Raw genomic sequence first — 20856 nt, forward strand, 5'->3', positions numbered from 1 at the left:
GCCTCTGCACATTACTCCTGAGACAGAAATGAGCACACACAGAGCTCTGTTCTTCTCTTACCTTCACTGGAGGATGTTGGAGTGTAAATGGCACATTCAGAGATCTTGTAGTTTCCATGAGCAGCCCATGCCGGTGGGTGAAGTGCAGCTCATGAGTGCCCCAGCAGCAGGTTGGCTCTTTGGGCATGGATGGAGCCTGGCTCTGGCTGAGGAGGGGCTTTCTGGGGAGGCAGCAGTGCCCAGTGATGTGGGGTAAACAAATTCCACACCATCAGCCTTCCTGCAGTGGGGTCACATTGCAAACATCTCGCTACAATCAATTCCGAGCAGAGAGCCAACTCCTAACCCTGCCTCTGTATTTCCATCACTTCATCCTAATCACTTTTAATTTATTTTCCAGATTTGCTGGAAGGCAGCATTTCCTCAGCACAGGCTTCATATAGATCAATCCCCTTGCAGCCTTTCAGGTTCGATGTACAAATTTGTGTTTCACAGTAATGTAGGATGGAAAGCATGAAAAGGTGGTCAGGGTAATTTCTGGTGCATGAGATCTTATACAATGTTGTGATAAGCTTTGCAATCACTGCATTATTACACTAATTGTTTGTCACTGTGCACATGTGCACATAATCAGCAGCCTTGAACGGAATACATTACATTACTCTTGTGTCAGATGTGGTGTGTCTCAATCCATCAAGAGGAAATGGGTAGAAATGAATTTAGGAAAGTGTTTAAGCCAGAAGCAGAGATTCTAATTATTTCACACCAAGAACTTCACATATTTGCTAAACTGAGTTGTCATTTTGCTACTGATTATAATTGTCTTCTGCCATTGACAGGTGATTGTTTTGTGATTTCTGCGTCTAATGAAAATTGCTAATGGAAATTTATTTTTGTACTATCCTGGCTTCACTTAGAGAATATTTGGAAAGTGTCTCTGCTGCTACTTCTACCTCTTAACACAATCTTGAAACTATTTTTTTCTGCTTAATAAACTTGATTGAAAAAATTTAAATAGGTGCATTTAGTTTTTTGGTGTGACTCACAGTACTGACACATAGAAGATATCTCTGCAGTAATAATGGAGATGATAGTGGAAAATAAGAAGAATAACTTGGTTTTATCTACTTTCATGTTATTGCAATTAGATAGGAAGTTAATTGAAGTTATGTCCCTTTTTGAAAGCTGTGGGATACAATCCATCAGTGAGAACCAGGTTATCAAGCTCAGTGATATCTGCCTGAGTCAAGGAGCCTTCAAGACTGAGATTAATATAAAACAAAAGCAGGCCTTTTAAAATTGCATAAAGATGGTTAAATGTATCTCTTAATTCTGTTGTTTAACACAGTGACAGGTGATGGTCTCATCTCACCTCTTCCTGCTTTCCAGGCTGAGGAAGTGACTGAAGCCTTATCATGAGTCAAGAGAAGAGGAAGCCCTGGGGCAAACCTGAGGGAAAGACAAATCCTGGCTTCTCTGTCAGAGTGGATGCAGCAAACAAGAAGAAGTCTCCTTCATTCATTTGGTCCAGAACTGAATCTTAACTCTTGAGCTAAATTTCTGCAAAGCAGTGTGGGGTTCTACTGAAGCAGTGTTGAGTGGAAAGATGGAGAAATCTCTCTGCCTGATGGAGAGTTTCCAATTTTCCAGTCTTACTTTGGGAAATGAACTGCCTTGTTACCTTCTCACGTGCATGTACACAAAATCTGTGGCTGCAAGTCTGGGCATTGGACAGAAAACAAGATGTGAAGAACTGGTTTGATTATGCAGGAAAATGGATCAATGGTAACTACGAAAGCCAAACCCATGCTGTGAAAAAGCACACACACTTTTACAAAGATATAATTACAGTTGTGTCCTCTGTCATTTCTGAGCATGTCTTGTTGTAGAGAGGACCACTGATATCTGAGGCCAACAATAAGCATGGTGTATTTGTTATGGCATGGGGTAGATGCCAGGGGAGCAGGCAGCTGAAATTCAACAAGAGAAATAAGATTTATTTACTAATAAAACACTATTCCTAAAGCTGAAGCATGAAGTTTGTTTCTGCAACAAATTTCATAGAAGAAACCATTAGCTTTACTATAATGTAACATTTTACCTATAAATGGCATCATAAACCTGGTATTATATAAAATTCAGAGAAAAATGTTATGTTTTTTAATCTTTTGAAGTCATTTACAGTTAAGCTGAAAGTGTATTACATGCAGTTTATTAATATATTCATAATGCAATTTAAAAAGTAATTAATCCTCTTTCTAGTTTGATCTACAGGAAAAACCCAGAAAATATGAGGAAAAATGACTGATAAAAAATCAGGACTGAAAATAGTTCAGTTTAGTATTTTTATGGAACACTGTCTTGGATCGCAACATAATTTATTTTCTGCAGTCTCCAATTTGTCTTCAGTTATCTTAAGCCTTTGATAGGTTGCTAATATAGGACATGATATCCACTTTCAGTCAAGCTGAGCAATCTGCAGCTGCTATGTATGGAACATCTGTATATATTTCCTTGTAACAGAAAATGCTAAGTTCTACTGAGCCATGCTCTCACTCTAGGATTCATTTGGTAGACTCAAAAACAACCTTACTAGGCTGCACGTTCTGATCAGCTTTTTGTGACTACCTTTGGCTGTACAGAAGGAGCCCAAGGGAGTACCCTGCCTAGATGGTTTGTTAAAAATGGAAAACCAAGTCAAGGCTTACAGAAAGCTGATTTATACTGGTACTGTGGTCCACCTTTTCAGATAGTCCTTAAAATGTTAATGCTACTCACCTCCCACACTATTATTTACTTTGCTTGATAAACTACAGAGCATGCTGGCAGAGAATTATTCTCATGTTGCATTTCTCTCCTACAGGCAATGGAAAAATACTTAGAAATAAATTGCCAGAGCATAAGTGCCATTTCTCAGAATTTCACAGTCTGTAGTCTTTGATGCTAACCCAGTTAATGTACAATAACCTTTTTTATGTAAATACTAAATGTACACGAAATCACTAAAGAAAATGCAAATGCCTCAGAAGCTCAGCAATAGATTATGCCTCTCAGTTGGCCATTTTACAGTAAGGATTTCCTTATATGTTCTCCCTCCTGAAAGAGTAATTGATAAATTGTCCCAGAAACAAGTGAGTGCTGTGATTGTCGCGTTTGAGGAAAGGTTGCCATCAAGAGGGACCTTGACAGAGTTGGGGCTTCCCAGCATAAATCAGTCATGGACCTGCTCAAGCAGATCTGGAGGGCTGCCACAAAAATGGTCAGAGACCTGGAGCACCTCTTTCAAAAATTAAAATTGAGAGAGCTGGGCTTATTCAGCCTGGAGAAGAGATGGGTGGGGGAAAACTTTATTGCAGATTTGCTATTCTTAAAGGAGAATTATAAGAAAGATGGAGAGAGAGTTTTTACCAAAGCCTGTAAACAGATAGTGACAGGACAAGGGATAAAGCTTTTAAACAAAAAGAGAGTCGATTTGGATTGGGAATGAGGAAGACTTTTTTTAAGGTGAGAGTATTCAAACACTGGAACAGGTTGCCCAGAGAATTTATAGATGACCCATCCCTGGAAGTGTTTAAGGTCAGGTTGGATGGGCTTTCAGCAGCTCAGTCTAGTGAAGGGTGTCCCTGCCCATGGCAGGAGTGTTGGGCCGGATACTCTTTGAAAGACTGTTCCAAGCCAGACCCCTCTATGACTCTTCTAAGCCTGACTTTTCTGAAAAGAATATTGTACAAATATTTGTAAAATAATTCCTTCTTATGACCTCTGTAAAAGTATCAGGGCGTCTGCACAGAAATCGGAGATAATTGACACTTTGTTTTTTCAAATTTTCCTGTTCCTTGCTTAACTTCCTGATGAGTGAGTGCTCCTTTTTGTCCCTTCTTTCCCAAACCTCTTAGTTTACAGATGCTGTAGCTGAGTATTGATCCTGGAGTGACTGAGCACAAACTTCAGGGTTCTACTCACAGGGTTCAGAGGACCATACAGACATAAAGTTAGGGCTGGGTGTATTTTTTGAATCAGGTGTGAGACATTGAGAGGGTTGAATTTTAATGTCATTTGGGAGTTGCTGAATGCTTCATTCCACATTTCATTCCACATCTCAGCTTCATGCAACTTAGCATTTTTAACATAAAGCTGTACAGATCTCTCTATGGATATTAACCATAAAATGAGGATAATATTTTGATACAATTAATTTTGATACAATTAATTAATACAATGAAGTCAATAAAACAGATTTTCAAGCTTTGCTTTTTATTACACACAAACTATTATGTTAAAAAGCATTAAGGTTGCAAAGACAAGCACTCTAAAGCAATATTCATCCTGTACTTTCTTCTCTTGTGAGATCTTTTGAGCAGAGACACTTTTTAGTATCTATCCATCAAAAACCGAGCTCATTTTTGTGGTATCCAAATAAATAATACTAATAATAGATGCTGTAGTGAAGCAATGCCACCACAACATTTTGGATTTAATGTGGATGACGTAAGTAGTTAATTTTCATTTTGCAATTTGAATTCACTTTTTGCAGACTGTAACTCTTTCTCTCCTTCCTACCTTATACAATAAATATTTTATCCCACAGACCTGATTGTCAAACCTGGAATGTTTTCCAGGTTATTCAGCTGATTCCCATTTCATTATATCCTAGAGCAGAATTCTTCACTACTGCTGCTGATGGATCATAAAAGAACCAGAGCACAGCGGGCAATGCCTCATTTATGGACCACTTGAGCATCCCTGTGCACAAAAGCTGAACCCCCACCATCCATCACCACTGCACCCTACCCATGCTTACATTCAGTTTTTTGGAGGAATATATCTAGATGTGAACCAGCTCAACCATGTAGAAATTATTAGTTCTTTATTTATTTGTTTCTTCCCTATGGTCAAATTGCTTTCATGCAATTTAAAAAAATAAAATTGAAAAAAAAACCAAACTTTGAAGAATAAAAAAAGGAGAAGGGAAAGAGCTTGATCTAAATTTTCAGCCCACTCTAGCTCCTTTTGGATCAGGATGACAAACCTGCAACATCTGGGTATCCTTGCTTGTCTGCATACCTCTGTTGTCAGTCAACATTTCTTTATGTAATAGCTTTAAACATGCATGTATTCAGATTTCTTGGAGAAATTAGTAGTCAGGCAAGATTAGCAGCAGAGCAGGCCACATGCTATTGTAGTTGGAAAGCTCTACAGCTCTATCTGCACCAATGGATTCTAAGAAAGTATCTCAAGGAAACGTTTTTGGAGATGATTTTTTTATTTATGAGCCACAGTTTCAACTACTCCTTCCATAAGTCTATTTTCTCTACTTTTTAGCCCAAAATCCCATTTCCTTCATCATTGTGGAGGCAAAATTACTTATTTAGTGACCAGGCAGGGGAAAAAGAGATTGCTTGAAAGTGTGAAAGACAAGTATCCTGTCCTAACTCTAATATTATAGTAGACATGATGGCAAATTCTATAGATGGACCAATAGTTTCCATTCCTAAGTTTTTACTGCATCAGGTGACACAGTCAGACAAACTCCTGGTAACCTCAGTAGGCTGTCCAGTAACTCCATGGTTACAGTTAGCTTTTTTTCTCATTTATTAATTGATTTGAATTCAGAGCAATTGCTTCCCCAGTTAGTAATCTGGAGGGAGCTTGGGATTTTAGCATCAGATGTTCCAGTGCTGTTGAGGCATTGATAGAAGTAATTTCCCCCTTTTTTCTCCACTTCTGCATTATTTTTTTCCTTATGAGGAATCAGCTTTTTGAATGTCAAAATGTTTTATTGCATTGCAAGACGAGGAGATACAGACAATCCTTTTTTTTTAGAATGAAGCCTTAAATTTCACCCACTGCTTTTTTTTAATCTCCATTTTTGAGGTACTGCCTTTTTTCATATTATTGAAAGATAGCTGAGGAAGGGGGAAAAAACCAATGAAAGCCAGAATCATTGGCTTATTTAAATTTGCTAGTTATTGCTTGTTGAAAGACAATTCCTTTAAAAATAATTTAAAAAATGTAGCAGTCAAAATATCTACTTCTAGTAGTTCTATTATACTTCTTCCAGTACTAGAAAATATCTGCCATGTGAAAAACAGAAGTCTTTTTTAGTTTTTTACATGCTGCACAAGGCCATTCTATGAAATAAATACAGGAGATCATAGTGGTTTCAGAGTCAAAGGATGCCTCACTTTTTTATGGGTAGAGGTCTCAAAAACAGTGCTTTGAATACAGTATTCAAGGAAAATATAGTTTTCTGGAACAAATCAGAAGAGTTTTCTTCATATTCTGTCATGCCTATGCATAATTTCAAGTTGTTAGCCTTAAAATAATACTTCAAGTATCACTATCTTCTCCTATATTTCAGTAAGAAGGACAACTCAAAAGTGTCGAAGGTTACTGAGATATCTTGCCTGTCTTCTCCTGGGTTTTAGATTTATGGCAATTTTCACCAAGTTCAAGAAAAAAAATTGAACAAAGGCAAGACTACTGTAATAAGATTAAAGAAAAACCTGCAAGTATTTAGTGGGAATAATGCATTAACAGCTCTCACACTTCATATTAGTCTAAAATAAATAATAGGATAGCAACATGTATGGGCACAATTCTGTCACCTCAAGTAGCTACTGTTTTAGTAAAATGTAAATAGAAATTTACTGTTAAGTAAATCAAAAACATTAGAAATTGTGAGAACTCTTTTATTATTTGCATTTTTTTTTCCACAAGGAAAAAATGAAAGGAAAATTTGAATTGAATAGTATTCATTATTCTCCCTTTTTTAATAGGTATTTACTCAAAATCCTTGAGTTCAGATTTTTAGTCTTTTCACATCACAGCTGCAAGGAAAGTAGAACTAAAATTTAAAAGCAGGAGCTGAAAAGTCTGGAATTCAAGGTCAAAGGGTTTGGCTGTTCCTTTCCACTGATGCCTGACAGAGATGCTGTTTCTATGCAGTCTGCTCTGGGAATAGAGCATGTGGCTGGACAGGGAGAAAGGTTTTAATCATTTCCTTGCTGTTTTCCTTTAGCTAGTGGAGATGAATCCATGCATGAAGGTCCATGAGGCAAAGTGGAGAACAGGAAGAGAGGTGGTTGTAATTTGCAGCTCACATTAAATAACCCAGCACAAAAAGAGGTGGGAGCCTTTTCTGGTGTAGAGGTACAATCCATACCAGAATGCAACCAGAGTTATTGCATACCACAATGCATCCAGAATGCAATGTAATGCACAGGGAGTTGGAGTTCATTCTACATGTTCCCCAGGAATTATTTTTCCTCCAGCAGTATTTCTAATCTCAACAAATGAAATAAGTAAGTCAATTGAATACAAAAACAAGTAGCCTTATCTGATAAGATGTGGGGTAGTTTGGATCCTGCTGAAATTACCATTGTCTCAGTAGAGCCAGTGCTTCACTTCCCATCACTGTAGTTCTGCCTGGTTGGATGTACTCTTCAAGTTCTGTAAAACATCCCATTGCTTCCTAGAGTTTGTATGTTTTTAGTGCCAAAAAAGAATATGAAAAAAATATGGAGAAAAGTACAGAGAAGATTTTAATGTTGTTTTCTCTCTGTACTTTCCCTTATCTTCAGTGGCTTGCCCTCCTGGGCTTAGCTCACATCACAGCTCCCCGTGAGATGCTGCTTGCAGGGGACAGCTGAGTGCTGGGCTGTTCCAGTAGGGAGAGAGGTATTAAACTGCTCTCTCCACTCATGTATGCAATGCCTCAACTACAAAGGGAAAAAAACCACTACAGTTTAGAAATAGCAGTGCAGAGAAGCCTGAGTTTAAAAATGGAAAATGTTTTATGTGATACACAATCTCTTCAATCCATGTAGAATCTCAAGACTGCAGGATGAGATTGAGAATTAATGCTCATTTAGATGTATGAAAAGCAGAGCAGCACTGTTCTTCTAGCAAAGCCACACTCAGCTCTACTTTGCAAGCTTTTCATTTGCATCATTATCACTGTCTTTATTTTAGTGCCATCTCTGAAAAAACTGAGCCTTCACCTTCATACCAGTCCTGTGTACTGGAGTTGCATGGATACCAGATCAATATTAATGCTCTTTCCCTGCCAAACTTGAAACCACAACTTCTGCTGTCTGTAAGAGCTGTACATTTGAGTGAACCTGGGACAGAACTGCAGTGCCAGCTCACCATCTGATCACAGCCTTGTGGAGTGGGCTTCAAGACTTACTGAGCCAGCTGCCAGGGGTAGCCCACAGTAACATAACTCTATTGATGGCATTCTTACACTTGTCATCTTGTGTGGTATCTGAAATCCTGACACATTGTCAGCCCATGCATGGTGTGTCTAGAAGCCGTAAAATAAATGGCATGCCATGTGGCAATTAACATCACTGGTGCTTCAAAACATAGAGCTGGTGGGGAGACTTGCCTGTGGGGTTTTGTGGGAACACACTATATATGATGCAAAGGAAGTTCAAAGGAAGAGATGGATAAGATTTTGTTTAGCCAGAAAGCACAAACTGAAATTAGTGACAACTAAATCTCTATGTTAATAGCACTCCTATTTTTTTTTGACATGGAGATGACTTGCCTGCAGCTTTTAGACCCAGAGTGACAGCGAGTTGCTCTGAATCCAACAATGCTCTGATTCAGACTTTAGTAGCTGCTGAATTTTTTTTCATGCAGTGGAAAGCATGACGTCTGGTTCTGTGTCCCCTTGTCAGGTGTTATGAAATAAGCATCACTTCTAAACTTTTGCTGATTTTACTTTATTTTGCAGGTTCTGAGGAAGGCAGAAGTAGCTGAAGGCCATTGTAAGGCCAGTGATGCCTCCAGCTCTGCAGAAGCAGCCCTGCCTGTTTCACCCAATGAAACTCTCACTTGAAGCCTAATTAGAGGACCCTGAAATAGACCTTTCACATTTATTCCTGAAAATTTTCCAATTGAGAGCTAATAAGTAGTGTCCACCTGCTGATATGACTTCCAAATAGCAGATCAGCTCAGAGAAACCCAGTAATGAGGAAGCTCCTTCAGACAGAGCTCTGTGCAAACCTGCTCTAAGAGGGAAGGACACATCATAAGGGGAAGTTGAATCCCTTCTGAAAAACTCAGAGCTGTATTCAATACATATGATCCTGAAAGCTTGATCATGGCTCTCTAGGGCTGTAATCATTTGGGATCTGCAAGATATTGTTGAGTCAACATTTTCTCACCAGGCTCAAGTAAACATGGATATTTTATTTTTCTATATTAAAATATTATGCTTTTCACTTGGGCAGTTGACTGTATTGACCATCACTTTGGCTACATTCATAGATACTGATTCAGATAGAAACAATGGATCATACTTTTTCAGTGCCCTACCCTGACTTAAAATTACAAAATTAAACAAGGAGCTGGTGCGGGCCTCCAAGACAGTGACAATGATAAAACAGAAACTTTTAAAGATCTATTTTGCCTCTCAGTTTTATTTATAACAGCTGCAGGGATCCAACCACTTTCTTTCAATCTGCATACTCTGAGGGCACATGACAGTTTTATGAACAGAGCTTATGCTAATCAGACACAAGACCCAGGAGAAATAACCCTCGCTATTCTGCTTTTTCCCACTGCATGGAATAGGTGTTGCATCTGTTTCTATTGCAATTTTTGGTTTAGGTAAAGAATTTGAACAGGCCACCTGCAGATGAGACCAGAGTTACTGTTTTCTTGGTCTGTTTGCAGCCTGAGGGCAGAGGGCAGGCACAGAATTCTGTTGTGGTGGATTGAATACAAGCATGACTTTAATTAAGTGCGACAGAATACCATGCTAACATGAAAATTGTACTCTATTTATATTCTCGAGTCTTTTTTGATATCTTTCTCCATTTATTTGGTAGAATAATGGGGAAATACTGTTGGACTTTTTTATTGAATGGATGTTTCTATCATTTTAAGAACTGCTATAAGTAAGTGTCAGAGCAGTTGCAATCTGATTTTCATGGGTGTGGAGAGACAAACGCAGTCTTAGTATTTCCCTCTGCCATGCTAGTACTGATCACTGCTGGGCCAGAGAAGAACAAATGATTAGCAAGATAACAGAAGTGGTGATAAATGGGAAATGGCTGATGTTAGTTTATTCCTTAATGAGATAAACTTAATTAATGGATGAATGATCATATTTAGAAATATAGAATAGAAAGCAAATGTACTATCTTGCAGACAGCCTGTAAAAAAATATTCTTAAAACTAAATGAAGACTCAATTTTTCAGATTGAAAACTTGCTATCTATCTGAAGTTGAGGAATACGTGTGAGATAACTCAATTTGCAATAATGCTTAAAACTGGTGTGTGTGGGATCATTAGTTGAAATGGGATAAACCTAGTTCAGTCTCCCAGTGTTTTCTATTTCCCCTGCCATTTTTTATGCCCATGCATATTTGTATGCTCACATTTTCTGGGTTTCATGATTTGCTGTTCCTAGGTCTCAATCATTGTAGCTCAGACGTGATCTACAGGTTATGGGAGGTGATTTCTATCTCTACTCTGTTCTTGTGAGGTGCCCACCTGGAGTACTGGCACCAGCTCTGGTGTCCCCATCAAGAGCAAGACATGGAGATCTTAGAGAGGGTCCAGAGGAAGGCCAGAAAGAATGGTCAGAGGGATGGAACACCTCTCCTATGAAGAGAAGCTGAGGGAGATGGGATTATTCAGCTTGGAGAGAGAAGGCTTGAGGGAGACCTTATAGCAGCCTTTCAGTACCTAAAGAGGGTTATAAGAAAGATGGAGAAAGAATTTTCCCAAAGTCTGTAGTTACAAGACAAGGGATAATGCTTTTGAACTGAAAGAGGCTAGATATAGATTGGGCATGAGGAAAAAAATTAAGGTGAGCGTCTTGAGACACTGGAATGGGTTGCCCAGAGAAGTTGTAGATGGAAGTGCTCAAGGCCAAATTAGAAGGAGCTCTGGAAAACCTGACCTAGTGATAGATGTTCCTGCCCAGATTGGACTATATAATCTTTAAAGGACCCTTCAAACTCAAACTACCCTGTGATTTTATGATTCTATATTTGGGTAATGTTATAGACACGGGAGCTCATAGCGTGGTTCATTTTAGAAAATGGAAATGGATGGCAAAAAGCCTCTTTCAGTCTAAATTAGGGTGAAGTAGGGGTCTTAAGCAGATGTTTTGCTCTTTAATCATCCCAATCTACCACCCTACACAGTCAAGTCCATTACAGCCAAAACATGAAAAATAATCAGTGCAAGGTACTGCCTTCAGCTGCCATGATTTTCTATGCATTAATACTGATATTGAGGACCTCAGATGGCAACAAAAGTCACCAGAAGAAAATAAGACCCCACCTCTTCTATGAGAAAACAGTCAATGGGTAACTTCATCACCAGCACCTAGCCCTGTGTTTGTGTTATGACTGCATACAGATATTATCTCCATGTGATACATGATCCTTGAAATGCTGGAATTCTAAAACTGTGGACATTTCAGTACTGAATCTTTTTTTCAATCTGTAGCTTTTGCTGAAATGTAATGGAAAGATTTGTTTCTTCCTAGTTTGAAAGCAAGCCAACTTTAAACCCCTAAGAAAGCTGTGAGACAGAAAACAATCCACTCTCTTGTGTAAACTGAGAAAGATGAAAAGTACAACCCGTGATTTTCTCCAGTCATTTCACCCCCATGGCAAGGATATAACATGAATAGGGAATGGCATGAACTTAACCTGTCCTCTTTGCAACTTTTCACTGGTTATTTTGTAGTTTTATTAAGATGCTGTAATAACTGTGATACACTGTCCTATCTCCAGGAGAGGGTTATTTCAAGCATAGTATGCTGTATTTTTAACTGAAACTGTAATTTAATTTCTGTGTTCAACGTTACTTTTAGATTCTCTTACATCCTACACAAATGTCACTTGATAATATTAGTTTATGCTTTTTTTATTTTTCCACTTTTATGTTTTTTAAACCAAGCCTTTGAATTCTGCAAGTCATTTGAAGAGGAAAGGATGACTACTGCTCTGGGTGTTCCTGCTCCAGTAGTGCATGAAAAGATCAATTTGGGCATTAAGCTTTAGCTTTTACCCTCTTGCAAGCCTGCCAAGCGGTAGGTATTATTATGCCAGGAAATTTCAGCTTCATTAAAACTTCAGTATGTTATCAGAAATTCATGTGTTAGGCAGACACACTGAAGAAATCCATATTCCTTACTTGGAGAAAATATATTTTTTTTCATTAATTTAGTTGTTTACATTCTTCAATAAGTTTATTTTTAAATTTTGTATAATTTAATTAAAATATGTAAACATCCACTTTTAAAAATAAAAGAAGTCAACTCTCTACTGCAATTTTGTCGAAAATTCAAAAACATAATATTGATTATGGTTTAATATTAACCTGTCTTTGTAAGTCAGAATCTTTGATTCACTTTAAATTCAGTAGATAATGTTTACAATGGAGAGACATCATTTTTTTCCCGTTTTCCCCTTAATTTTAATTTGAACAGCTCTTTAATTGGATGTGATTTACCACAGAATTAATTTTTTCTTTTGTTTTTATTCTCCCCAGCAAAAAGAAAAGTTACACAGTACCAACTTAAGTTGTTACCTGCTACAGGACCAAATTCAGGTGACAGGAATGAACCCATTAAGTGCAAAAGAGCTGAACAGACTTAGAGCAACCACCAAGGAAAGGTTGGCTTTGGGTTCACTCTGCAAGCTAAAAAAAAAAAAAAATGCCGCTGCTAACATTTAAAATAAGCACACAATGTTACTCTTCCTCTTGAAGATTTTACTGAAAATTGTCTCATTTTGTTTAAAAAATTCAACAACCCTTTGTTGTTGTTGTTTTTTCTGAAACCAAATGTCCATCATGTGCAGACAAAAATTCTCATTGACAAATAAGTGGTGAAGTAGAAAGCATACAAAGATATATTGTATATAAATATTGTATATAAAGATATATATACAAAGATATTCAGGCTGTGGCCTGAAGGAATTTTCTGATCCTAAAGCAGCAATAGTGTTTATGAAGAGAACTATAGAGAAAATTCCCTAAGAACTTCAGGTTCTGGTGATGTTCATCCCAGGCCTTTGAGTGAGAATACATTATACATTCATACTGAAGCTCTTTTCCCTTCTGACCAAAGCCAGAAATCTCTTTGGCACTCTGAATGGAGAGGTCAGCTCGCCTGGCCAAGCTGCTGTGATTGGTAAAATGCAGTGTTGAGAGCAAAACATTGGACAACACTGCCAAAACTGTGAACTTTCCCTTGTGATTCAGCACTGGTTTGGTCAGAACAGCCCCAAGGCAGAGTGTGATTTTCACCTTTGTCACACTTCATCTTTTAGAAACCACTTTATGAACAGACCATCTAGCTAGAGCCACACAAGTAGCACTGAGAAACAAGCCACAGTAGGAACAGAAATGCCAAACCATCATGGACTGCTTTGGATGGAGGCTCTGTCACGTTCTCAGAGTATTTAAACATAGCCCATATGATGTTATGCAACTGGGAACATGCCCAGAACACAACTAATTCTGTACTAAACATGAGTTTATAGAATCTCTACAGGGAGATGTGCAACTACATGAGTATTTTAGTTCGGTTCCTTACTCTTCTGAAGTTAATATCCTGACTGCCCATGCTTACCTTCATGTGATTTGTACTACTGAGTGGTTTCAGAGTGCTTACATGACACTTAGTTGGATGAAAATAACGTGAGAAAAACTGCTCTGGGAAAGCATGAAATGAGTGCTAACTGCAAATGGGAAATGAGCCCACAGGGTCAAACTGGAGCCAGTCTAAGGGAGGCATGTATGATTCTCACTTGCCTTTGATCCTCCATGCCATCAGTTTCATTCTACTTCCTCCATCCTTTCACCAGGTCGTGCACAGAACCAAAAACAAGAATAAGGCTATGGCCTACTCCCCCTTCATTCTTCACTTTAAAAGCAAGAAAATTCTGAGAAAGCACCAAAAATTGGTTTATACTTAGCTACTGATATGGAGACCAAAGAAACATAGACAATAATTCTGCATTGAACTTTTTTTCAGAGACCAAAAAAGCAACTAGCTCTAAAAGTAAATATTTCAGTGGATGCCTCCTTTCAGAGATATGCAGTGTCAACAGAATGTAATTACGTGCAACTGTTGCTTTTTTTGTTCAAGGAACAGTATAAATCACAGTAATTTGTGTTTGATTTTTAAAGAACATACTGTAGATTTGGGCATGAATCAAGGAAAATGTAATGGCTGAACTCTTTAGCTCTTATTCATTTGTTTGCATTGATTTTTCCATGATTGTGAGTGTTTTTCTATTGTATAGAGAAAACAATATGGGAGACATCTGGTGGCCATTAATTAACTGAAACTGTCTAATTTATTGTAATAGTTGGCTGATCTACTACTAAGCTTATAAATGAGCAACTACAATTCTTAAATTCAGGATAACGCATAAAAAAAAAATCCCTCCTTAATTTATTTGCAACTTTAGTTTTAATTAATTATGCCTATTTATGATGTATTGGTCAAGTGCAAAGAACTGTTGTAACTGCAAATGCATCAGATTTGCATTTCCAAAAACCAAGTTCTGAACTTTGGAGAACTTTGGAAACAAATTAGGACCTTGACCAGACAACTCAGAACAATCTCTACTTATATACTTTCTATATATATTTTTAATTAATATGAAACTATTTTTTTTACCTAAAATTATTTATTTATTTATACATTTTTTTGTTTATATCCATGATTGATAAGAAGAGGTGGCAGCACATAAAGGCATCGTTGATGTTACATCATTTGAATTACTAAATAAGCACTTATAATAAATAGAGATGGCAATTTTCTAACTGTTCTCCAGCTTGGCATCTTCATATCTCACATGTCATGTGTGTGTGCATGTGAGTGTGTAATGATATATTTATTCACTTTTTTCTTTTGCTCACATATTGCAGCGCCTCACTTCACTCTTTAACAAGGAAGGTAGGATGCTAAAATGACTAGCTCTTCATGAAAGAACTTTTTCCTCTTCAGATCACAAAGGTACTGTCCTTTTCCTTACCTCACTTCTTGGGAAAACACTGAATAATAGACACTACCGCATTCAGAAAAATCGATGTGTCTATGACAGACAAAGAAAGAAGTGCAGTTCATTTTCTAACATCAAGCAGTCATAGTCAGGGTTTTTTAACAGAGGTGCTGATGTACAGCCCTGAATTCCCCTGCATAAGGCAGCATGTTCAAAATCTGCTTCCAAAACTTTGCCTCCAACATCAGAGTAAGAGTGTGGCCTCAGGACAAGGAATGGGAGCTGCACCTTTGCTGTTGAGGATATCAGTAATATGGTATCTTCCATTCATAGGAATAGGAGAGACAGATAAATCACATATTTCTGGGAAAACCTTCTAGCTCTCTCAAATGCCATAATTTGTTCAGCTTCACCCATAGCCACACTGTGTTGGTGGCATCCACTCAATGTCCCTGGAAGAGAAAGTCTGACTTGAGGGTGTCTTCATGAAATTCTGTGGGAGCTGTGGAGGTGGCTCTGCCCTTCTGGAGCTCCGTGTGCCCTGCCCTGGACAGCTAGGCACAGCAGCTCACACAGAAGTCGTGCTAGAAGTTCTTGCCCAAAAGCAGAGATGGGCAATGTGTCGCTCCCTTTGGCTTCTGAAGGAGAAATACCGGTGTTGCCGCTGAAGATGAATAGATCACACGGACACAGGTCGAGGTGTGGTGAAGGAAAGAAGAACAGAGTTATTTTTCCTCCCAGGATTTATAGGCTTCTTACCATGGCCAGGGATTGGATGGTCAGGATAACACTTTCTCACTGCACTGGCCATGAGAAATGCCCATCACAAGATGTGTAACAGAAAGAATGTACACATATCTATGTTTACACTTACTGTCCTGGGAAAGTCCTTAGAAAACTATGTTAGCAAGCTCAGGAGCTGAGTTTTCAGGGCGACATACCGGCATTCCAGAGGGCTTGCAAATCACACAGAAGTTTGAAACCATTCCGAGGTGAATGCTTAACAGGAAGTAAGGTGCAATCATAATTTGAGTTATCAGGTAGATCAGTGGCTACTTGCACTTTTGGAAGTTTTCTTTACAAGAAAGATTAGACCTAAACACATACATCTCTATACCTTCCTAACTATGGAAATTAAGGCCACAAATTTGAAATGTTTAGTTTTTATGATTTGTTTTTCAGAAAGATATATCAGAACTGCAGTAAAAAGAATGTGTCTTCTATACATGATGATTCTGAGAATAGAAAGGAAAATTTATATCTGTGTGTATGACGTTTCCTGATTTTAAGGGAACTTTTTTGATACAGAATTTTAGGCTAAAAAAAATTGTTTCTGGAGGCCCGAGTGTACATTGAAAATTCAACTATTGACCTAAAAAAATATATTATTGTGATTTTATTCCATTTAGAATCGTCTGTAGACCAGGTTAATTGTTTATTTCTCCAAAGCTAGTAAGCTTTAATTTTGCTAATATTTTAATTTTTGCTGAGGTCTGGCATGTCAAGATTTTGTGCCTTGTCATTCAATATATTGGTTTTGCAAATGTTAATGTATTCATAATTGTGTTTTCTTGTGCCCAGATCTACCAGTCAGCCTACCAGTCTATTCCCAATCTAATGTTATCTCGAATAGCATGGTACAAATGCTATATAGAAAAGGAAACCTACATCATGCGTTTTGAATTGATTTTTAGAAAAACTGTCAAAACATGTCATGATGTTATTGATGTCAGCATTTCTCTGAGGCTTTGAGTGTTTAATATGTATATTAAAATATCCTTCTTTGTGCTAATGGAGATGTCTGCCCAGCCAGTGCATTCACTTTTTGTCTCAATTTTAAATATTTTTTGACAAAATTTTCCTCCTATGTTCTGATTCTTCACCTGTTGTTCATCAGTGTGATTCTGTCTGCTGCTGAGAATGGGTTTATGAAAGGCAGGTCCTGCTGGAATAGCCTGGTGTCCTTCCAGGAGATGGCTTCACTTAATGGGTGAGAGAGAGTTTGTGGGTCCAGATTCCCTGGAGTTTAGTAAAGCCTTTGACTCCATTTCCCAAAACATTCTCCTGGAGATGGCTCACGGCTTGGGTGGGTGTGCTCTTTGAGTAGAACATGGGCTGTGGGGCCAGGCCCAGAGGGGTGGGGAATGGAGCCACATCCAGCTGGGGACAGAAACCAGGGATGTTTCCCAGGGCTCAGCTTTGGGGCCAGTCCTGTTTTCTGAGGAGAGACTGAGGGAGCTGGGGGTGTTTATTCTGGAGAAAATGAGGATCAGGAGAGTTAATTTCCTTCACAAATCCCAGAAGGGATGTTGTAAACTGGTGGGGATTGGTATCTTCTCCCAAGTAACAAACAACAGGACAAGAGGAAATGGCCTCGGGTTGTGGCAGGGGAGGTTTGATTGGACACTGGGAAAAATATTTTCATGTAATGAAAACATATTTTCACTGTCCAATATGAACAGGCTGCCTGGAAAATTGTCGAGTCACCAGACACCACTACACATATTTAAGAGATGTGTAGATGTGACACTTGGGGAGCTGGTTTAGAGGTGAACTTGGCAGTGCTGGGTTAACAATTGCACTTGAAGATCTTAACCTTTTTGCAACTTAAATGATTCTATGATTCTCTGGCTTGGAAAATATAAGAGTATCAAAAATTGGGCCCTGGATTTTAGCTGAACTTAAAATTTTATAAATAACGAAGTGCAGGTGTTCTCTATTTAATTTCTAATTAATCTGTTCTGGTCCAGCTCCCAGATCAGCATGTGGAAATATGTTGTGTCAGACTCTTTTTTCACCTTGCAAAGGTTATGAATTCTAGAATTCCAGATTATTAGTGGTATTTTCTGAAAACCTCTCATAAAGAGTACAGAGCACTCTCCTATTCTCAGCTAATCATCCACAGCTCTCAATGCCCACAGCCATAGGGGTTCAGCATTGATGCTCTGTCACAGATTTCAATATTCCAAAGCACAAAACAATAAAAATCCAATTGACTTTACACACTGTTATCATTGTTACTCAGGTTACTGCCTCCAGCACACAGAATACCTTCAGATGTCCTCAGGGGCTACTGAGCACCTTGCTAAACCACAACAGAGTGGAACATTTTGTTACAGCATCACTTTCCAGGTGATCAGGACCATTGAACAGCAAGGTGTTGATGATATTTCTACACCAGAAGAAGCTGTCCCACGTGATGGAGAGGTGACACATCAGCCATGTGCTGTCCCTGGAGAGCCATGGAGCTGTGTCTGCACTGCTGTCATGGACTTTGGGTAGATGGGAAGGTCAGAACATCAGAATCAGCACACCTTGGTCCAACTGTGCAATATTTCCCTTCAAAGCATGCAGATTTATCTCACTTCCATGCTCCCCAAACCTCTGAGGCAGCAAGTTCAAATTCCCTATGGGGTACTTGCAATTTTCAGTGCTGTTTTTTGATTGCAGGCCATTTCTTCCCTTCCTTCTCTACATTTTCTCTATGGTTTACTGTATGCAAAGGTAAAAATGTATGATAGCCTGATTAAACAGAAAAATACTGGAGGTGGGGAGGCTTGTGGAAGGACAGGACTTTGTAGACTGAGAAAAAAAAAATCTGTAAAGATTGATTAGATAATTTTTAAATTTATCTGACTGATCTCTAGGTCCCAGTTTGACAGCTCTGTTAGAAAGAAGGAATTAGATGATGAATTTATTTACCTAAAGGTCATCAGCTGATGAAATTCCTGGTTCACAGGAAATTAATTTATACTTTAAAAACTTTAAATACTTTAAAAACTTGCTGAGTACCTTTCCAGATATACTTTTAGGTGTGTTATTCATCAAATAGCAGAAATACTAAATTACTGGAAAGTCAGGTATTAATTAATCCAAGAAAGAAAAAATAATTATCTTTTTGGCATGTCACATAGATAAAAATTTCACCAAGGTAAATTTACACTGCTTCACATGTATATCATTCACAGAAGACATCAGACCCCTGCCTACTAAAGAAAGGGCAAGGTGGATTACACTGTATTTGATGAGAGCTGTTGTTAATGCATGTTGTGGAAACAAAGGAAGTTCCCCATGTGAGAGTAACTTTGTGCTTCAGAAGAACATCACGGACGCTGATCAGAATGCAAGGAAAACCAAGCACTAATAAAAATTAAAAGTCAGTAAAAACATAGGGCATTTTAAAACTCTGATATTTTTAAAAATGTTGCATTATTCTCATGTATGGGTTTTTTTCTGCCTTTGATGTTCATTTAGTTCATGTCTTCAGGGTTGCTTCATGTCTTCAAGGTTTTCACCACAAGTGTTAGAAATCTGCTGGTTTTTTTATCTTTGTGATTGGAAAGTGAGCTTCTTGAGTGAGATCACAATCATAGCACCTGAAGCTGTAACAAATTGCTCAAAATTAAAACTTCTAATCATTTACCCAGAAAAAATTGCAGAAGTAACTCGCATCTGGGTAGCATACACTGTGAATTTAAATTTACATGCATGCACATCCACATGCAGTCACACACATAGGCAAATATATTTATGTGAATACAAGGATGGATAAATATATGTGTGTATGCATGTGCACACACCCCCCAGGAAAATAAATCTGAGTGGTACAAGATAGGAACTATTTATAGCAAGCAGCAAGAATGTCTGGAAAAGAGCTTCAGTGATTTGTAAAGTACACACTCCAGTTTAGAGGCAGTAATTATTGACAGATGTCCAATATCCTCCCTATCCACCCAGATTTGGGTATTCATGTGTTTCTATTAATTGTGTAATTTTTAATGTAGAAAAAGGAGCCAACCTGTGATAAAGATATATGACCTTTTATATATGGTTGGGCCAAGGGGAAAAAAAAACCTGTATTGTTTAACTAGAATTTTTTTGGTTTGGTATTTTTTAATTTCTTCTGTGAAATATTAAATAGTGGAAGCACCATGAAGTGTGTGCTGAGGAAGTGGTGGGGGAAAATTTAAAAAGTTAAAGGAGCAGAAATTACTCAGTGATCCGAAGGCACTTGGTGATTTTGTGTTCTGACAATAAAGTGAGAATGCCCTCTCTGAATTGTCAGAGGTTTTCCAGTCATCACACTCAACATAACTATAGCAATATAAAGAGGTTTTAGCATTCACCATGAGGTTTCACTGTTATTTGCTCATCCTGTCTGTAATACAAAGCATCTGTTTGTTAAAAATTTGGATATGGGCATAATTCAGTGGGCTGAAGCCAAGATTCCTCAGTATTTTTAAGAAAATAGTAGCTGATAAAAATAGCCAGGCACAGGTCCAATAAACAATAACAGCTCTAGCATTCAGCACTATGCTAACTAGAAAGATATTGATCAATTAGAGAGAATTTAGTGAAGAACAACTAATTAATTTATAGGGGAGAATGAGGATTTAAGACATGGATTAATGGTACTAAATTAGGTCTGTGATGATTAAGGAAAGCAAGGAATTGTGTTCAGATAAATCTCCCGGATTTGCTCAGGTTCAGTGCCTGAGGTGGTGCTATGTGTGTCAGACAAAAGAGGATGTGTCCCTCGTGCTCTGGGACACCCCTGTCACCTGTTCTGGTGCTGCACCACAATGGCCCCACAAGACAGGGAATAAAGGAGGAGCAGCATGAGCCCTACAGTGAGTGTGCAAGACCTGATGGGTGAGAAAAGCGTGAAGATTGTTAGCAGCATGCCAAGAGGAGTATTTAATGTTTTCATGGGAAGATACAGCTAAGAATAAAAAAAAATAAATTATAATTTTGTCTGCCAAAAAAGAAACCAAAACCACAAAACACAAAAGTGTATTCTGCTGAGGGATTGCCTCTTGAGATAACCTAGAAGATGATTCACCACTGGTATTTTTAACATTATTC

Source organism: Pseudopodoces humilis, chromosome 2 (assembly GCF_049639895.1).
Source record: "Pseudopodoces humilis isolate 2021_Gansu_Grassland_sample_001 chromosome 2, ASM4963989v1, whole genome shotgun sequence".
Classification (NCBI taxonomy): Eukaryota; Metazoa; Chordata; class Aves; order Passeriformes; family Paridae; genus Pseudopodoces; species Pseudopodoces humilis.